Source organism: Ochotona princeps, chromosome 7 (assembly GCF_030435755.1).
Source record: "Ochotona princeps isolate mOchPri1 chromosome 7, mOchPri1.hap1, whole genome shotgun sequence".
In the NCBI taxonomy this organism is placed as follows: domain Eukaryota; kingdom Metazoa; phylum Chordata; class Mammalia; order Lagomorpha; family Ochotonidae; genus Ochotona; species Ochotona princeps.
This window is the reverse complement of record NC_080838.1, coordinates 46,855,493-46,861,492: the sequence shown is the minus strand read 5'-3', so window position 1 is coordinate 46,861,492 and position 6,000 is coordinate 46,855,493. Positions and strand designations below refer to the sequence as shown.

The 6,000-nt window shown below is 39.1% G+C and overlaps 1 pseudogene; it reads right to left on the bottom strand.

The window, feature by feature from the left end:
- Window positions 1-1,364: 1,364 nt before the first annotated feature.
- Window positions 1,365-6,000, bottom strand: part of LOC101518731 (dihydroxyacetone phosphate acyltransferase-like) — a 32,161-nt pseudogene continuing 27,525 nt past the window's right edge.

The window sequence follows — 6,000 nt, the reverse complement described above, 5'->3', positions numbered from 1 at the left end:
CTACCAAATCTTTAATGATTTTTCTATTTTATGAATAATTGAGAAAAGAATACATAAATCTCTGATAATTTCTACTTGTAGTTTCACCTGCTTAGGCTAAATGGATGCAAAAAAACTGCTTTGCTAATTTCCCTGTACCTTCGTGGGAAACCTGGAGGAAGAAGCTCCTGGCTCCTGGCTTCGGATCGGCTCAGCTCCAGTCGATCCAGCCGCTTGGGGAGTGAATCCGTGGATGGAAGATCTTCCTCTCTGTCTCTCCTCCTCTCTGTACATTTGATTTTCCAATAAAAATAAATAAATCTTAAAAAAAGAAAATGAAGGTGAAATTCTTGGCTCTAGAATCAGCTTGGACTATCTGGAGAGTGAACCAGTGAGTGGAAAATTCTTCCCCCCCCCTTCTCTCTCTCTCTCCTTCTCTTATCAGATAACTATTTTTAAAAAGATAATTTAACTCATCTCTAGACTTCTCATAATATATAATAAAATGTGGTTCTATGTAAGAAAGTTATACTGTATTGGTTACCAAATAATGATAAGGAAGAATACTATACTTGTTCAGTACACACACAGTTTGCTGAATGTCTTCAATCCGTAGTTGACTGATTCCAGAGATGCCTAAACCACAAAACCAGAGGGCCAGCTCTATGCTGAATTGCACACCCTACCTGTTTCTGGCCTTCCCAATTTCCAGTTCTGATACCCTGAGACTGTCCCAGCTTCTCTCACTGTGCTGGGACCCAGAAACTCAGTGTCATAGAAACAATCCTAGTGCTCATTCCATATGTTTCTTGGGACTCACGAAGGTGTGAGTTCTGGTGCTCATGTCTCCTGCTATCAAACCAGTCCCTGTTTTTCACCTTTGCCACAGGTGTGGATAAATCTGTTCCTTATTTTTCCATCTTTGCTACCTTTCTTCTCTGTGTCTTTTTATATAGAAGCCCCTTATTCAGTAAAGCATTAACCTTTTATTAGTCTAAAAGAAACTATCTCAAACATAAAAAAGAAATAAAAGAAGAAAGAAGGAGGATGAGAGGGAGAGGTAACAACATATATTCTTGGAATTTTATCTACAAACCACATTGAATCTTTCAAATACTATTTTTTGTTTATTTGCTTTAAAAAGATTGCTTTATTTTAAAATACAAGCTGTTAGATACAAACGCCCTTTAATGCCCATGGTAGTGGGGAAGATTACACTGATTGATCACACTGATCATTTCTTTATCTCTGTAAAATTTATATTGTCAAAGTCATATGAAGGAAGACAATCCCTTCTTTTAGTTCCCTTTCGTTGTATCAGCAGTCCTTCAATGATAATAATTATGTGAACAACTTTTCCATAATTGATGATTATTATTGAAATTTTACAAGTCTGATTTGCCTTTGGCTAACTTACATCCAAGCATCTCTTCTAATTTGGTGGTGGCAGGTTCATTCACAATGAATATATAATCATTATTGACTGTGTTCTTCTGTGCCACACCAAGCCTCACAGAAACAGGTATGGCACTTTCTGTATACCAGACAAAAATGCATCATAACAGTGAGAGGCGCCTTGACTAAGAAGCTGCCTTGTGAAATTTCTAGCAGTAGCCAAGTACTATTTCTCATTGAAGTGGTCTGCTTCTTCTTCTTCCAAGAAGTGCATGCAAATTATATAATATCACACAAACGGTGTAAAGAGTCCACTTCATCACCCAACATTTCCTTTCTCTGCATCTATACTGTTGCATATACTCCTTTGCATCACTCCCCATTTAAAAAGCAGGTAGCAACCTTTTTTGACACCGATGTGCTAGAAAGTACGTCTATCAATCACATTTAACTCTCCAGATTTTAATTTGAGAATCACCTGGCCTTTGACAGAGCTCTCTGTCTTGGAAGGCTAAAGGATGTGGGACTGGCCAACTGCTTCAGCAGGTTCATTATCAGGTCAGAAGAGAAGTCCTCGGATTGCCTGAGTTAAGCCTTTCAGCCATAAAGTCTTTTCTGACAGAGTGTTGAAGTCAGAATATGGCATTCAATTTGTAGAAGCATCATTTTGTAAGCAATGTCTGTGACAAAGGTGTGCATGCCCTCAGGCTGCTCCTGACAACTGCCCCTCGGAACTAGGTTATCTGAACTCCTACTCATCCCCACCAGAGGCCATAGAACAAAGTGACCCAGAGATTCCATAGTGTGTATAAATGCTTCCAAATCTTTCAGAAAAAAATCCTCTGGCTTTCAACCACCCAAATGTTGATTCCTTTGGCTTAGGAACTCCTAGAAAGAGCTCAGTTACATAAAGAATTTCTTCCAACATCTTATCACAATTGATGCTAATTGGAACAAGGTGGGTATCAAAAATCTCCCTTTGGGAAAATGTTTCCATTATAATTCTTAGGTGACCAAATTTAGGAGTCAGTGTTTTGGCAGAGCCCCTTTTATTCCCTTTGAGAAAAACTTGAGCAGGAACATAAACATTCCATAAGATGATTTTTGTTTTTACTTATTCAGAGAATACAGCTCAGGAGAGGTTATTGCCACAGAAGGTACAGCCAAGCAAAAAAGCACCCGACCTTCTACACCCATGCCAACCATCCTCATCCCCAGAAAGTCCACCACTGCATCTGTCACCAGCACAAGCAGATCATGGTTGTATAGAAGTGCCAATGTGAGAAAGTCACAGTGACAACAGGATGCTCCCTAGTTGGTCCATTGTAGTTTTCAAGTAACTTCTACATTTACACACACTTTCGAGAAAATTTATTTAAATATTTTGCTCAGGGCAAGGCCAAAAAAACCAGAGTTCCCAACTGTATTTTTCGCTAAATTTCTTCTGAGATCTCACAAACTTTTTTTAAGATTTTATTTATTTTTATTGGAAAGGCAGATATACAGAAAGGATGAGAGACAGAGAGGAAGATGTTTCATCCACAGATTCACTCTGCAAGTGGCCAAAATGACTGGAGCTGAGCCTATGCAAAGCCAGGAGCCAGGAGCCTCCTCCGGGTCTCCCACATGGGTGCAGAATCCCAAGCCTTTGGGCCATTCTCAACTGCTTTCCCAGGCCACAAGCAGTTAGCTGGATGGGAGCGAGGCTGCCAGAATCAGTACTGGTACCCATATGGGATCCCAGTGTGTGCAAGGCGATGATCTTAGCCACCAGCTTACCATGCCAGGAGCATCTCACAAACTTCTCAGAGAACAAGCTGTAGTGATTCCATGGAAAACTGTTATTGACAGTTTTATTCTATCCTTTCAGTATTGAGAGCACGTTTTTTTTTTTTTTTATCATTGTATGATACAGTTCCATTTGCCCTTGGATTTCCCTTATTGCCTTCCCAATTTCTTCCCAACTCACTGAGTTCCACTATATCATTCATATAGTATAGTTCTTCATACACAGTCATATGTCCATCATTGCGGGCATGGACAATGGCAGAGAGTCCAGCATCCTACTGTCAAGATATAGTAAACAGTTTCATTGGGAGTTCATCTTTGATCTGGAAGTGGAGATGCATACTACATTGTATCCTCACATCTGAATATGATAGTCTCCATTACAAAGTTACTATATATCCCCTTAAATGAAAAGAAACGATACAAAATCAACAACATGAAGAAAAATAGAAATTTACAACACCATGAACTTAAATTACATGCTGCTAGATATGATAGTCTCCATTACTCAGTTACTATTCATCCCTTTAAATGAAAAGCCACAAAACATAAACAACAAGAAGAAAAAAATTAACACCATGAAGTTAAAAAACAAGCTACTGAATGACTAATGTGTTGTTGAAGAAATGAAAAAGAAAATCAAGAACCTTCTTGAAGAAAATGATGCTACTGTAATATCTATGAGTCACTGAAGAATTTGACCACAAGAAAATCTTTTTAAAGAGATGAAACTAACAAAAAAATCAAAATCCATGACATACAGTTTCGCTGATCTTTGCTGGTGATATATGTCTCCTGTAGGCAACAAATAGATGGGTTTTGTTTTTTAATCCAGTCTACTAATCTATGTTTGATTGATGAGTTTAAGCCGTTTATATTCAGGGTTAATGCGAATACGTGGTAGTTTGACTCTGTCATTTTAGCAACAGGTTGTTCATTGATTTAGTCTTCTGTTGTTATTTTACTGGGATGTTCTTCACATTTGCCTTTGTTTTTCTTGGGTGCTATTCCTCTTCTCTGTCAAGAGAACATCTTGAAGTATCATATGTAAGGAAATTTTGGAAGAGGCACATTCTTTTAACTTTTCTTTACTGGGGAAGAATTTTATTTCATTTTCAAAACAAAGGAAAATTTTGCTGGTGCGATATCCTGGGCCAACAATTTTTTTTGCTTTTAGAATATGAAATGTGTCACTCCATTCTCTTCTTGCTTATAGAGTTTCCCGTGAGAGGTCTCCTGTGAATTTAACTGGCATTCCTTTTTATGTCAGTTGATTTTTTATCATGTGCACATTTAAGGATCTTTTTCTAAAAGAGAGCTTAATTATCATGTGTTGTGGTGAAGATCTTTTGGTCAAGCCTGCTGGGAGTTCTGTGCCCCTCCTAGATGCTGTTTCCCAATTCTTTCTCCAGATTAGGAAAATTTTCTCTTATTATTTCATTAAATATATTTTTAAACCCAGCTTCTCTTTCTGTACCTTCCGGGACTCCCATAACTCTTATATATGCCCTTTTAATATTGTCTTTCAATTCTTGAATACTTTTTTTGGCCTGATCCAGCTCTGCTTGCAGCTTTTTGTTTGCTTCCCCCTGATGACAGGAAGTATCTTCTAATTTGGGGATTTTTTTCTTCTGCCTCCGTCATTCTATTTTGAGACTCTCCACTGTACTTTTATTTGCTCCACTGTATTCGTCATTTCTGATATATCAGCTTTCATTTGACTCCCAGTTCAGTACTCACCCAGTCCTGCCTGCATAACACTTGCCTCCTTAAACGAAATGGTGCCTAATTCAGCTCTAGGAGGTGGACTGGTCTATGAAATCCACCCTGTTCACACACCATCTGGGACCTGCCGCTCTGTCTTTGGTCTTGGTCAAATCAAACCAACCAACAGGATAAGCAGTTCTTTATCTGGGTTCACCCCCAGAGTTCCCGGTAAATGTCCCTTCCCACCTGGTTGCTGGTGGAGTTCCAGCTGCTGGTGGAGTTCAGATCGCCGTTAGCTGAATGCCACTGGAGTATCAGTCACTGCAACACCACACCATTGTTTTTGCTGCTTTCCTGTGTTTGTCAGTCTTCAGGTACCCCTCTGCTGTGTCCTTACCCTATTCAAACATCTTGATTCCCCAAGAACACTTTTTTTTTTTAATACTGCTTGGCTTGTGAGGTATAGTAGCCTTGTAGACAAGAGGTAATGGCAATTCATTGCAGAATTCAAGTCACTGGCATGCCTCCTTTCTTCTAAAATATTTTCAGATTCATCCCAGTTAGTAAGTTCTGCTCTTTCAAGTAAAGAAAATGGCAGCTGAAATTGCTGAAGGTAATAAAGAAATAATTCGATGAACCAGAAGAATCCATGTACAGCCATCATCCAGGGTGCGGCCTGATTTATTGTTGGCTGCTTGCGAGGCCAGTTCTTCCCCACAAGAAGGTCCAACTTCATTTAACTCAGCAACACCATCTGTGAGTACTCCCCAGGACCCTGACCACTGCCATCTTAACCAAGACTGTGGAAGACTAATTAAAGTTTTAAGTAAGCTTTTTAAAACTAAAAAAAAAAAAAAAATGAAAATGTTAGGTGACCTTCCCAAGGTTGCCCATCCTAGGTAATAGGTCAGATGTATCTGGCAGGGTTCCAAGAGGAAAGAAACAGAATTCTAAGAGCAGGGATCATTCAGAGCACAAGAGTCCATAAGCTCACCTGATATGCAGGCAGATGAGGAGAGCAGGTCATGAACCTGGAAAAATAGCAAAAGGCGCTATTGCGTGCAATTTTCTTTTACATAATCATCTGAAACTTATTTTTGCCCACAGAAATATCAAGAAGATTGGAAATAC